The sequence below is a fragment of the Diadema antillarum genome, unplaced genomic scaffold, assembly GCF_040938485.1.
Source record: "Diadema antillarum isolate AM-2024a unplaced genomic scaffold, OU_Dant_1.0 seq00000243_RagTag, whole genome shotgun sequence".
NCBI classification, from domain to species: Eukaryota; Metazoa; Echinodermata; class Echinoidea; order Diadematoida; family Diadematidae; genus Diadema; species Diadema antillarum.
In genome coordinates, this window is record NW_027271287.1 from 631,037 (window position 1) to 645,980 (window position 14,944).

Here is a 14,944-nt window from a genome sequence, read left to right on the forward strand (position 1 = left end):
ATCACGTTCAGCGATCTTTCATGCTGCCCAAAGCCGAACAGAGCTCTGTCATCAATGAAACATCAGACTGCTCTGTCACTTGACAGGCTGTAACCAGTCATGGCATGGACATGTGTGTATACCAAAACGATAAACAATTTTCAGTTTGTGACAGCGAGGCGTGACATGTGAAATAAACACAGCACTGGGGGTCTATTTACATGTGCGGCCAGACGTCAATGGACGCTACAGCTGTACGTCGCCAGTCCATTCATTACCTGCATCCGGACAGTCGTCTCTGAGCGGTAGGGAGATGGATGAACAAGAGGACAAAGTCGTAAAAATCGCATGTGATGGTAGTGGCCATCATTCAGAACTCATCTGGAGGCGGGGCGGGTGGGGGGAGGTTAGATGAGGAGTTGTCTGACACAAAATTGCATCCGTTACCTGCCAAATGATGTTCACACAGAGAAATACAAACCCACATGTTCGAGAATGCAGGCTAGTATCAACACACACACACACACACACACACAAATAATAAACATCTTAAAATTGTTGGAGTCAAGGAAGCCTTCTGCACATTCCAAATTCAAAGAAATTGAAATACACACATGCGTATTCACAGAAACTTTTCATTTTCCAACAGAGCAGCATTTTGACAGGCACCTTCATACCGATGGAGTTATGTTATTTCCAAGGTAAAGGGAAGGTTACTTTGAAGTCAAGATTGAGCCCCAACTCAATGGTCCACAATGCATGGCAGCTGTCCAATCCTCTCCTAATTTTTATCTTCATTCTTGTGGCTAGATATCTTTCATCTTTGTGCTTGATTAACCCCCAAAAAAAATAGACCCATAGCAATTACAATTGTTTCTTGAAGGAAGGATTTTGTCCTTTTTTTTATATATTTGTTGCAAATCCTCTGTTGCCAAGCAACAGAGGATACCATTGGGTTTGAAGACTCGCCCGACTTAATAGATATATTTGAGAATCCCCATAACAAATTGTGTACAGCTTTAACACTGATTTCTATGAAAGTACCAACGGTACACAAACAGCCGAAGAATCTTGACTGCAGTCGACTGTTACCAATAAGCGTAAACTTCTATGGACATATATTCGTTGGCTGAAAAGCACTATGGATGATGTAGGAATGTACTGTATACGCCATATATTTCGCGAGTCTAAATTATTGCGAAGCTGGAATTCACAATTTCGCGAGTGGTTAAATTTCGCTATCGTGGAGTCCTGTACTGAACAGAGAAATGTAAACACGCGTACGTAACATTCACGTCGGGGATAAGAGTCAATATTTTCGCGTGTCTTTAATTTCGCGAATAGCACCCGACTCACAAAATTTGCGAAAATAAAAACCTCACGAAATATTCGGCGTATACAGTACCTCAGTGGGCAGAGAATGAAGATCAATTAAAAAATTGGACCACCCATTTTTCCCACACTATCTGATCTTTCATACATTGCAGAAAACATCCACCTCTCTGCCATACTGTCACATCATGTGACAGAGACTCCAACTCTCCCGCTTTCGACGGGAGATCTCCGCTGAAAGCCCATTTTTGCAAAATCTCCCGTCCTCCCGCTTGAGATTTAATTTCTCCCACCCTGGCTCTGTGTCTCCCGCTTGAAATGATTTCTTACTTTGTGTCATCGTATGTTGAAAAATAAGCCTTACTGTAGATATCACGAGAGAGCATCTAGAACCCTAAAGCTTTCAGGGCCCTAAAGCGGGCCCTGGACCCCGGCCGCAAGGAACTTCGCACTTTGCGCACATCAAGTTGGAGTCTCGCGTTTGCTAGGGGTTTCAGGCGGGAGAATCTCCAAATCAGAAGGTGCTTGAGGTTGGAGTCTCTGATGTGATAGAGAGCAAAAGTCCACTCAGACCTCTGAAGATGGTTCTCTAATCTTCAGCGCAGTGTGTACTGCAATGTACCTGTGACTAAAGACCACCAGTCCACTATGGTCTTTCTTTTTCAATTCTAGTTCCTTCTTGCTGTCCTCTACAGTCAAGCAAGCTATTTAAACATGACATCTCTTTTATGACACAAAATAGATACAGAAAGTCATGTCACCCAAATCAATGTCCTCCAGTAAAACTGGCTACCATGACAACCATATCACCTAAGTGATGACATCACTTAAGTACTCTTGATCGCATCCCCCATCCCATCCCCCCCCCCCATAAAAAAACAACTATAAAACTGCAATCTAATCATAAGACACCACTCTTCAATGAGTTCAAGCCACATCAAGCATGCAATCCAGGTGGATGAAAGGGGATGATGAGATCCCCTTAGAATATGAGTGAAAATGATAGTTATGGCTCTACATTTCACACATGACTATAAGTGTGTATAACAGGGGACATCTGTTTGAGTTTGAGTGTATACTTTTTTCTTGATGACCTTTGGCTGAAAATGGCTATATTTTGTGTAAGATTTTCCCTACTGCCGGACAGCACATACAACATGGAAAGTTAATCATTTGCAGGGAAATCATTATCTATGCTCTACATCAGGGCTGCGCACTAACTTATTTTTTCTACTGGTCCGACCTGCCTGTCAGACCAGTAGGTACCCAGTTTTTCCATTTTTCACTGGTCCATTCTGGAAAAAGTTACTGGTCCTACAGTGATTTTATCTGATCCTGGACCGTCGGACCAGTGTCAGTATGCAGCGTTGCTCTAGTAGACTCTTATCAAGCATGCTTAGGATTAAAAAAACAAAACAAAACAAAACAAAACATGAACCACTTTTATGAAGTCAACATTCATGATTTCATGCAATCGAAAGAAACCTACATGATGCATTACTTGGAAAAAAAAAAATTAGCAGCGCAGATGTACTATCTATACTTAATACACCAGCCTAGACAGTATAAAGTGACATTAAAATCATTTTCATAAGGTATTTGTACAAGGCAACATGTGTGATTCTGTATCAAATGAATAAGGCCTGTTTAAATCTTGCTATGATATGAAATGCACTATGATCTTGTTGAATGCATGCTATAGCAGGTTGATAAAAAATATTTAAAGAAACAGGTGATTTGTTCTGATATTTTTACATTAATATTAATGCCAAGAGAGAAATTATTCTTAAATGTGTCACTAGCTTTTTTATCCTTCTTTTCACAAAATAATGTACTCAATAAGGGCTACAGTTGTGCCATGTAGGCCCTCAATTACACACACACATACCCATAAACAAACAAACATGCACACACCCATGAAATCTATATTCAGTGCCTTTTGATTTTAAAACCTCTTTGATTATGAGGAGCTTCCAAATACCCCCTCCCCCCCCCCCCCACACACACAATGTCATACCCATATACAAACAAGCAAGCACACATTTATCTATTTTCAGCACCTTTGAATGTTTCTACCTAGATAAATGGTCCTATATAAATGCTGCTCCATCATCATCATCATCTAATATCCAATACAAAGCCGAAGCTGATTTGGTAAAGCCTTCTCAGATGATTTTTTTTTTTTCAAAACTCACAATTCAAACATTGTTCAGCAGATAAAGGCAAGAAAGTGGATTTACATATCTGTGGAATAACATGCTACTATACATATAGAATTCAGCTCCGAAAGTTTGGACTCAGTTGTTCAATCCACTTAACTGTAGTATAAATACATGAATAATGTACTTATGTGTTCACACATACCATGTGTGTATGATCCTGTACTTGACGGACAGATCTGGATAAAAGGACCGATGTGAATGCACTCAAAACCTCTGTATGGAGATGACTTTGGACACTCTCGGGAGTCGGTTACTTCACACTTCACTCTCCCCCAATGCTGCCAGCGCACGACCAACACGGTTCACCGCCAAGTTTCTTCTTCTTCGTAGGGACACTGAGACGGGAGACAGAATGTTAAGGAGAGCAAAATAGAAAATTAGAGACAGGGAGACCAACCCGCCACCAAAAAAAAAAAAAAAAAAAAATCTGAACTCACTTTAACGAGATAAGATATTCTCAGCGCATCCAGGGATTTATCTCACCGGTGGCATAGACGGCGGTGCCTCGTCCGAACGATGTTACGTGGCCAATTGTGCCCAAACCAGCATTCGCCCACAGGCAGGGGACACTTTACGGCAAGGCATGAATAATGGGAGAGTCGGGATCGGAGACAGAAGACAGGGAGAGTGGGTGGGGGGGGGGGGGGACAGTGCCACATGACATGCACACACACAATTATAAAAGAAAGAAAAACCCTCTGATTTCAATATGCAAAGAGCACCGCAAAGGGGCTACTCCACATGGGAACAACAGCTTATTAGATAGGAGGGACTAAGAGATGCAGCATGTCAATTCCTACACCTTTGTGGCACAATTCAATCACTCACCTTCCCAAATTATGATGAGGGAAAGGAAATCACTCACTGCATTGTTTCAGATATTGAGTGAGTGCTCTGCTGTGTGAAGCCATTTGTCCTCAGAGGTGCTTGGTACGAGAAACACATGTCAGAAAACGAAGACTACTCATGATTTTCTTTCTTTTTATGAAAAAAAAAAAACAATGCCCTGAGTACACAAAAGCACAAAGGTTCAAAAACTGCGTAACATAAACTGCATGTTCAATCCAAAGCCAATAAATCTATCAAAAATTCATTAAAAAAGAGACATAAGAAGACACATCGTGCATGCTAATTGCAGAGCTCTGTTCTGACACATTGTTAAATTACATGCAGCACACTTTTCTGTGACCCAACCTATGATACTGACTAGCCCTTACAGTAATTGCATGGACATTCTTTATTGATATTGATGATGGCAGCACAGAAAAATCCATTATGCTGATTACTGACCATGCCATGGTTACTATCATGACTTATTACTATGTGTATCTAGCTCTGACATCAACAGTACGTTTGTAGGATGCAATATAATCTTTCAAAATCTAATTTCACTATCATGTCACAATAGGGGATTATTCCATAATGATAATAATGGAAGTGCCTACGTGGTTTTGAGGCCTAATTCTTTTTAACACTGTATTTGCATAATTGTGCTTCATACTGTACATGTATGTCAAATTCCAGTTGCAAAATCAAATCACTTATTTTGGAGAACTACCCTCTTTAAATATTTAGTATCTGTAAATACTTGAAATTTCTGTTAGATAATGAGATGGAATTCTGGATGTACTTGTAACAGCATTTTGAAATTGTTTAAAATACATGTAATCATAGTACTATTTTGCTGAACTCTTCTAAAAGCATTAGAGGTACAGCTTTATGTGCTTATGCATGTTGTACGACACATCTCTCTATCATACACTTTCCTTACCAAACAGGGAGCTCCCAAAATAAAAGACAACAACACCAATGTCTACAAACTGGCAGTCATGGAAACTCTCCAGCAAATTGGCAACTTTGTCAAGCGTAGCATATGTACAAACAGACAGGCCAACAAATTCATGTCAAAAAAAAAAATAACAAATTAAACCTTTCAGCATCAGTACAAATCAGATAACCCACTGAATTCCTGTCATTAAAAAAAAAACGAAGATCTCGCACTGATTGGTTATTACAAGATGATTTACAAGCAAGGAAGAGGGAATCAGTTGGGACAGAGTCATGAATGCAAATTGCATGCTAGGAGGCAGCTACACACTGGACCACAAACAGGGGTGAGGAAATAGAATGGGGCAAGGATGGGCAGGGCGGGGCTGCAGGGGCGGATCCAGGAATTCCGTAAAGGGGAGGCGCCTTTACAAAATTAAATGGGGGGCGTACGCACCAACCTTTTTTATTTCTTTTGTTTTAACAAAAAACTAAAGGGGGGGCGCGCCCGGTGCACCCCCATCTGGAACCGCCACTGGGCTGGTTCAGGTACAGTGTACATGTAGGCAGAGTTGGGATGCAAAGAGGGGCAGGGGAAGGCAACAACATTGAAGAGTTTAAACGCCACAGCTCGTCGGCAGCTTGCATTCATGTCAACACGGCGGGGGAGGGGGCTGTCTAAACACGCACACCGAGCAGACATCACAAGTCGCGCTAGCTAGGGAGCAAGGGGTTAGAATGATAGATACAATCAGACCCGTAACCCCCTCGGGGTGTCTTGCAAGAAATCATCTCATCTCGGCAAGCAGCATGGACAGAAAGCAATTATCATGAAATGACTTGCATGACAAAAAAAATAAATTATTGGGAGAATCAGAAGTCTTTTTTTTTAATTCTCAACTGAAATCCATTACTATTCCTCAATCCAACAAACTAAAATTTCTGACAGTTTATCTACCTCATTCTCCTTTCATAAATCTTTGTATGTTTTTGCTGTCTTTTCCTCTGTTTATTGGGAGAATCAGAAGTCTTCTTTTAAATTCTCAACTGAAATCTGTTACCATTCCTCAATCCAACAAACTAAAATTTCTGATAGTTTATCTATCTCATTCTCCTTATAAATTTTTATATGTTTTTGCTGTCTTTTTCTTTGCTTTTTCTTTATCATCGTGGGAAGGGTAAAGGAACGCACCTTGTCCCATTCATATAGAATCCTTGTTTGATAACACTCGCAAACTTGCCATTTTTGCATTCACACAGGTCAGCCTGATACTGTAAAACAAGGAATGTTCGCGTGCATTTATAATTTCACGAATTTTGCGATCGCCAAGATTCGCGATATTAAAATGAACGCGGAAGTTCTTGTCTACACTATATGCATTGAACGCCAGTGGAAAATTCGCGAAAATTTCATGCCGCAAATATATCATGATTTACAGTATTAATTGCCTTTGGAAAAAGGAAGAAGAGTTTTACTGTAAGACTTTCCATATGCCAAGATACATGTACTTGATGTGCTAATGTCAGATAAGTGTGAGTTCATAATGATGGAGACAACAACAAAAACTTATAACTTTGAATTTCTTCAACTAATAAATGTATAATAATGTAAAATACAATATATAGATATAATAATATAAAAGTATAAATTGTGACTATTTTTAAAACTAGAAATATCTGTTGCTCCGTAACTGAAGTGTATCCACGGATCTTAAAACTACAGACATTAAGAGCATACCATGGCAAATAACTGTACATGTGTACATTAATATATTGTTTGTCACATTGTATGTTTGGTTGTTGTTGTTTGTTTGTTTGTAATTGTATCAAAAACAAAAATGTGATATTGGAGATAAAATTTAATTGAATTTTGATGATGGACCTGTAAATCAAAGGGGAAAAAAGATCAAAAAAACAAATGTCTTCAATCATAAGTTTCTACAAAAACAAGACAGAAAATTTCTCATAGCTTCCAAAAGTAGGATTCTACATTGTATGCGAAAAAGCACCAAACATCATGCCCAGATCCTCTGGAGAGAATAAATAGAAGGGGGAAAAACATCAAGATAAATGGCAATATGATTATAGTTGCATACTGTACATTGTACAACAGGCCGCCACTGCGTCTCCGCATCACATGTATAGGAGACCAGATTTTGGAAACGAGATGTACTCTCCTCTCTCAAATGAATTAACTCTCTCCACACACACACACACACAAACACACACACACACAAACACACACACACTCATACACACACACACACACACACACACACACACACACACACACACACACATTCGCCTACTTCCTACAGACACTTGCATGGTTATCAACCCTGTGACTCATTTGGAGCCTGTGGCAACATCCTTGCAACATTAATGAAATTTCAAGACTGCACGGAAAAAGCGGCGTAAATTTCACCAGAGATAGGTATCGCATGACATATTACATCTAGACGATTTTTCGCAAAGGGCAAAATAGCATGGCCAAATCATCATTATCGTATTACTTTTCAGAATTTCATCTTCTGGGCTTTTCATCACCCTATTCTAGGGAAAAAAAGAAGGCATGTATACACACCTACTGACACACACACACACACACACACACACACACACACACACACAACATAAGATAGTTCTGAACTTTATATTACATGGAAGGCTCAAATGCATGCTGGGAAGTTTTACTTTGAATTTTGTATATTTTTTTTTCTATTTACTTGAGGCTTGTCTCTTTTTCTTTACTTCTGTGATGTTTTCTTTTTATCACACCAATATCACTTTACCACCTCCCTATGAGTCACACCAAAGAGGCAGAGAGTTTCTTCCACCAAAATTTCTCTTGTTTGTTTGTTTCAATTTTTCCATCTGAAAAGATGGCTGGATAGCCCATATTCAGCTGCAGTAGTTGGTCTTCCATGGGGTCCAGTTGGACTTGAGGCAGAACCATTCATCGGGTTAACACTCTGCTCTTTGCGATGAATGAATGAAGCGGGATCTTTCACATACATGAGGTGTGACTCTCTCACACACAGAAACTCCATTTTATGTCCTATCTGAGGGACACAGTGTTTTGCCTCTCACTAGAGGTGACGGTAACATTACACACAACATTGCTCAGTTAGACTCGGGAATCAAACCCAGGTCCTTTGGATCTGGGGGCAGACACGCTACCGACTAAGCCAAACTGTCGTCCATTTGGGCCTCTGGACTTCTAAGACTGTTTCATTCCTTGCTAACTGCAATCAAAAACCTTTATAAAGATATCACAAAATCATGGTAATTATACACCCAAAAACCTGGCAGGCACATGAAAATTGCAGAGAACAACCCTCTTTGCCATGGCAACCTGAGGAGAGAATCACTGAGAATCACTGATGTTTTGACCACAGCCTTTGCTTCTGAGTTTGGCCCACACTATTCAGGAAATCTACTATCTCGTCAATATACCCAAAATAACATTCACTACCAAAGCAAAGTGGAGAGATTATGTCTATCGATTATCGCTATCGCACAGAACTGTAAAAACTCAAACAGAGGCAGTGCTATTTAATATCTGTACTAATGAGTTGACAACACTGTGCTGGTGCTCAGCACACGCTCTACTTGATCGTACAGGAAAAAAACATGTCCACAGCACTATCTCCAGATCTCAAAATCATCATGTAGCTTTGCAGAATTTCTCAGCAAATTTCAACATATTGGGAAAAGAAATATGAAGGTATAAGCTCTGAAAATCCATTTTTACTATGAAGTGACAATCCTTTAGATGTAATAAAAAAAAACCAAATGCAATTACTGCATATATAATATGCTCTGCCTATGCCTGCTGTACAATAACTCCACTAATATACCGTAAGTGCACAAGTCAACGCAGAAAGTGTGACCCAGCTTGAAATCTGCATGTTGCGCATGGGTGCTTACGATCATCTCATTCATGTGCATGTAGCGTACGGCCAGCATATGGACTTGACTGCTATTGACGAAATGTTTGTACATTGTATATGAGATAGGGAGAATTATTTTCTCTCCATTCATGTACACACACAATTTTTTTTTTCAGTGATCTTTTTATTAATTCCATTTCCTCTGAAAATATAACAGCTTCAAAAAAAGAAAATACATATCATATACATAACATTTGTTATAAATGTTAATGCATTTATGAAGCATATTCCATAAAAACAAGAATAATCATTCAATTCATATTAAGGCAGAAATCAAGCAGTAGAACAAAAAATAGGATGAATTATCCGGTCAATTTTTTTTTAACTAAAAAAAAAAAGAGTACATAATGTGCAATTATAGGCATATTAGCCAAGCACTAAAAAGAAAAACAGAAAATGGAATCCCTATCATATTAAAAGAACAACAACAGCAACAACAACAACAACAACAACAACCTCACCCTCGTTCCCACCTTCCCACCATACCCAACCCCTCAACTGCCCAAACCTTACCTACCCCCCCCCCAAAAAAAAGGAACCGTCCCTCTCATCTCCAACCCCCTCCCCGCCCTCTACACCACATCCACATCCCTACCCGATCCTTCCCACCTTCCTCCCATTCCTCATCCTCCCAACCCCATACACCTTAACCACACACATCCTATTAACAGACACTCACACTCTCACCCACACACACACACACACACACACTCACCCACACACGCACACACATCCACTTAACACAAAACACACTTATTTCTGCCCACATTCAGAACTTAAATGATTATGCTAATAGGAGCTTTAACATAAAAAAAACACACACACACACACATTTATAAATATATAAATTACACACACAAAAAAAATGCACACATTACGTTCACACATCTTTTCATTAAACAATGTGTTACATATATGATAATGATACATTTAACATAAACATTACCTACTGGAAGTTGTAAAAAAAGTCAAATTTACTGACTTTGTACATATGTACATGTACATTGTATAAACTGATGTGTTGTATATGGGTATATTCCATGGGTATATTCCATATTATATGCTGATGTGCATTTTTATCTACCATATGATTGGCCCACCTTGTCATTTATGGTGACACAGTGAAGATTCCCTTTTAATCTAAAGTATGTGTAAGTGGTGGGGGTGGGAGGGGGGGGGAGGGAACTGAAGAAACATTGAAGAGGTGCAATGTAAAAATGACAGCAAACAAATCCCTTAAGGAAATTCAGCTAAAACTGACAGCATTCCAATGAGTCCACTTGAAATTTCTAAGCTCAGTATGTTTCATGGAATCTCATCAAAGTGAAGAAGTAACTTCTACATCTGATTCATTCTAAAGCCCTGTTTTAATAGACCTTACTGTGGCAACATCGCGACAACGTCCTTAGAACAAAATCCCTCTAAAAATCCAATAAAACAATGGATACCATTTTCACCAACACACACCGAAAACGTTCTTTGGGTATGGGTTTCTACGAAGGGGGTTTGTCCACTAATGCATCTACCCCACCCACCGAACAGCACCACATGACTGTAAACAAGACGTACAATCATTGATCTTAACTACATAGAGATCAGTGATTACAATCCATGAACATGATCAGTTTGTGGCATGTCAATCATTCTCTGTCTGCAATTTAATACGCACATGTATACGTGTTGAAGGCATCAAAAGAATGTATACTACAGTTGCACTCTAAGGCCCGAATTCACGAAGGTGGTCCAAATGAAACCATGGTTTAAACCATGGACAAAAACCATGGAGCGCCAAGTGTCGCACGGAATATTTCGTCACAAAATTGGTCATTTCGTCGACAAAATGACCGTTTTGTTAACGAAATTATCATTTCGTGGACGAAATGTTCATTTAGTCACAAAATGTTGTCATTTCGTTACAAAATAATAATTTCATTGACGAAATGACTGATTTTGTGACACTTGCCGCTCCATGGTTTAAACCATGGTTTTATTTGTACCACCTTCGTGAATTCGGGCCTAATAGCAGAGTTTGCCAGGGTAGCGTTGCGGCAACGTCAGAGTATTGTCATGGCAATTACCCGACATGTAGCTGGCTAAAGTAGAATTTGGCAAAAGTTTCTGTGGCAACATCCAAGCAACATTTTGCGGGAACCATTTACACAGGCAGGGTAAAAAAAAAAAAAAAGATTACCATGATGTTACCTGCACATTGCCGCAGTATCTCTAGTTTGAAAGGCTATGACAAAGGCGCACATATGATACTCTTGTGGGTTCCTCATTTCTATATCCTTTTTTGGGGGGTAGGGGGTTGTCTGTACAAAAATACCAAAACAAAATGTGAGTGCTAATTATGGCTCACATTTATGATTCTTATGTGCTTCATTAAACCATTGCATCTCATGGTTATAACTTATTGTATTCCTCGAAACAACGTGATAACATAAAAACATATTTTCCCCAGGACAGAAGGAACTCCCAAAGGGCACTAGAAAGAAAATGGATAGTAAAATTTGACGATGAATAATTTCATTCCTCATTTCAAAGCCCATTGAGGTTTGCGGATGAAATCTGACACTTGCAGCTCTCACACCAAATGCCCAATTCCAATGAAACGAGGTGAAAATTTGGAGGTACTCCCTAAAAGGGGCTACTATCTCTCAAGTGACAATGCAAAAAAAAAAATGCACTCGGAGGCTGACTCAAGAGTAAATTAGATTACTAAAGATGGCATCCGTGGTGACTGCATAAACCTCCACCGACACTCAGCCCCCCATATTCCGCTAAGTACACAACGCATGCTATATTTAGACCCTCGAGTGGTTAACCTTTAAATCTAAAGTGTCCCATGAACTTTCATTTTTTAAGACAAAAGTAAGACAGCTCCGGACAGCTGAAGGAAGAATAGATCATAGTTTTCCTCCCATTTCTAATCCCATCTCACAAAAAAACAACAACAAATGAGTAAAAAAAATAAAAAAATCAGAAGTTCAAAACCAGCACTCGTCTTCCCTTTCCTGTTATTTTGCATCTTGATATTTATCTTAGAATCCAAAGATTCTCTCATACAAAAAGAAAAAAGAAAAAAAAACACAAATACAGTTATAGCAGGAGTTGATCTCAAATGGATATTTTGTTTTGAAGTGTTTTTTTTTTTTTTTTTTTTTTTTTTTCTGGCTAGCCCTTTTCCTTCTCTTTCCTCTCTTATCATAATCAGGATTATATCCAAGAACTGAGGTCAGCACGTAATAGCCCTTTTTACACTTGTATTTCTTAACCCCGTACTTTCTCTGACCCACGACTATCATTAGTACCGTACCAATTTTTTCAGCTTTTTACACTCGCCAATAAATCCCGTACCAAGCTCTTGTCCTGGGCTAAGAAGAAAACTGACCTTTTTACACTCGTATTTCTTAGCCCCGTACTTTCCAAACCACATGAATATTCATGATTACGCTGTGCACTGTACAAGTACACGCACGCACCGGCAGCACTTGATTACCTCGTTTCTGATTGGTCAGTGGGGGGTCGGACTTCGTCTCCGTCACTTAGCCCCGGATTAGTTTTTCGTTCTGTTTACACTCGTTTGCTTAGCACCGCAATTGCGGTGCTAACCCTGCTATTTTGCAGGGCCAGATAGTACGGGATTATCAGTGGGGCTAGCCCACTTTCACAAAACCAAATGTAAACACAAAGTGGGCTAAGGAAAGTCTGGTACCAACGGTGGGGATGTTGTGGAGGGATCTTACACTGACCGTAGGAAGCAGTGCACGATGTTAGAATTGCTTTGTGATGTTACAATTTTGTTAGAAATTGTAACATTTCCCATAGTAACAGTACAAAGCAGTGCGCAATGTCAGAATTGCTTTACGGTAGTCACATGTAATTGCTTTTATCATTTTGCAAATAGTATATTATTCATCCAGGTGTTATGATGTGTTTATCATGATTACAATAATAACAACAACATTTTGTGCATATGTGTTTTTTCTTTTCACATGTAAATATAGTTTTGGATGGAAAGATATAATTTTAAGCCACAAACTCTAACAGCGAATTGTTCATATTCTGTGGACTGATGATGCATAGTGTCGATGTACTGCTGCTAAGCTGAGCATGCATGCACTCCCTATGCTGTTGCTATTGTGGTTGGGCATTAGCGTTATGCTGTTTGGTAAAATAATCAGTGAAAATTCAGGAAAAAAAATAATATGTCGCTTGTGGGATTTACTTTTGGGATTAAAATTCAATTTACACTGGGAGACGCAAGACGCAAAATCCATAATTAGAAAGAAAGTCACCAAATTTTTGTACATTCTTTAATAAAGTAATTACCTGTATCATCACCACTTATTGTCACACTGTGTAAGATCACTAACATAACAAAACCTGCCAGCATAAGGCACTAAATGGAATGAGGTCATGATGGACCTTCTCAATAAAAGAGTCCTTTATAAAAAAAAAACAAGGAAAAGTAGAACTTACGCGGTGCGTAATATATGTCCCCGCCGGAAGTAGCATTTGTAGCAAAATGTGCAATATAGGTAAAAAATCAAGGTCAAAGGTCAAAGAAGTCAAAGGTCAAAATTCTGTGTAAAAGTTTTGAAGCCCTCACCTAGTGCCATCACATAAAGCAAACGGAATCGAAATCGGGTTAGAAATGGCGAAGGAGTAGCATTTTATAGCCAATGTACAATACAGGTCAAAAATCAAGGTCAAAGGTCAAAGAAGTCAAAGGTCAAAATTCTGTGCAGAAGTTTTGAAGCCCTCACCTAGTGCCATCACATAAAGCAAACGGAATCGAAATCGGGTTAGAAATGGCGAAGGAGTAGCATTTTGTAGCCAATGTACAATACAGGTCAAAAATCAAGGTCAACGGTCAAAGAAGGCAAAGGTCAAAATTCTGTGTAGAAGTTTTGAAGCCCTCACCTAGTGCCATCACATAAAGCAAACGGAATCGAAATCGGGTTAGAAATGGCGAAGGAGTAGCATTTTATAGCCAATGTACAATACAGGTCAAAAATCAAGGTCAAAGGTCAAAGAAGTCAAAGGTCAAAATTCTGTGTAGAAGTTTTGAAGCCCTCACCTAGTGCCATCACATAAAGCAAACGGAATCGAAATCGGGTTAGAAATGGCGAAGGAGTAGCATTTTATAGCCAATGTACAATACAGGTCAAAAATCAAGGTCAAAGGTCAAAGAAGGCAAAGGTCAAAATTCTGTGTAAAAGTTTTGAAGCCCTCACCTAGTGCCATCACATAAAGCAAACGGAATCGAAATCGGGTTATAAATGGCGAAGGAGTAGCATTTTGTAGCCAATGTACAATACAGGTCAAAAATCAAGGTCAAAGGTCAAAGAAGGCAAAGGTCAAAATTCTGTGTAAAAGTTTTGAAGCCCTCACCTAGTGCCATCACATAAAGCAAACGGAATCGAAATCGGGTTAGAAATGGCGAAGGAGTAGCATTTTGTAGCAAAATGTACAATATAGGTCAAAAATCAAGGTCAAAGGTCAAAGAAGGCAAAGGTCAAAATTCTGTGTAGAAGTTTTGAAGCCCTCACCTAGTGCCATCACATAAAGCAAACGGAATCGAAATCGGGTTAGAAATGGCGAAGGAGTAGCATTTTGTAGCATAATGTACAATATAGGTCAAAAATCAAGGTCAAAGGTCAAAGAAGGCAAAGGTCAAAATTCTGT

The 14,944-nt window shown here is 39.2% G+C and overlaps 1 long non-coding RNA gene across 1 annotated transcript in view; it reads right to left on the reverse strand.

Annotated features, from left to right (window-relative positions):
- Positions 1-14,944, reverse strand: part of LOC139729453 (uncharacterized) — a 165,331-nt gene that overhangs the window by 136,664 nt on the left and 13,723 nt on the right. Inside the window, exon 2 of the long non-coding RNA XR_011710870.1 lies at positions 3,676-3,868. This is a non-coding gene — a long non-coding RNA (uncharacterized lncRNA). The remainder of the gene's footprint in view (positions 1-3,675; positions 3,869-14,944) is intronic.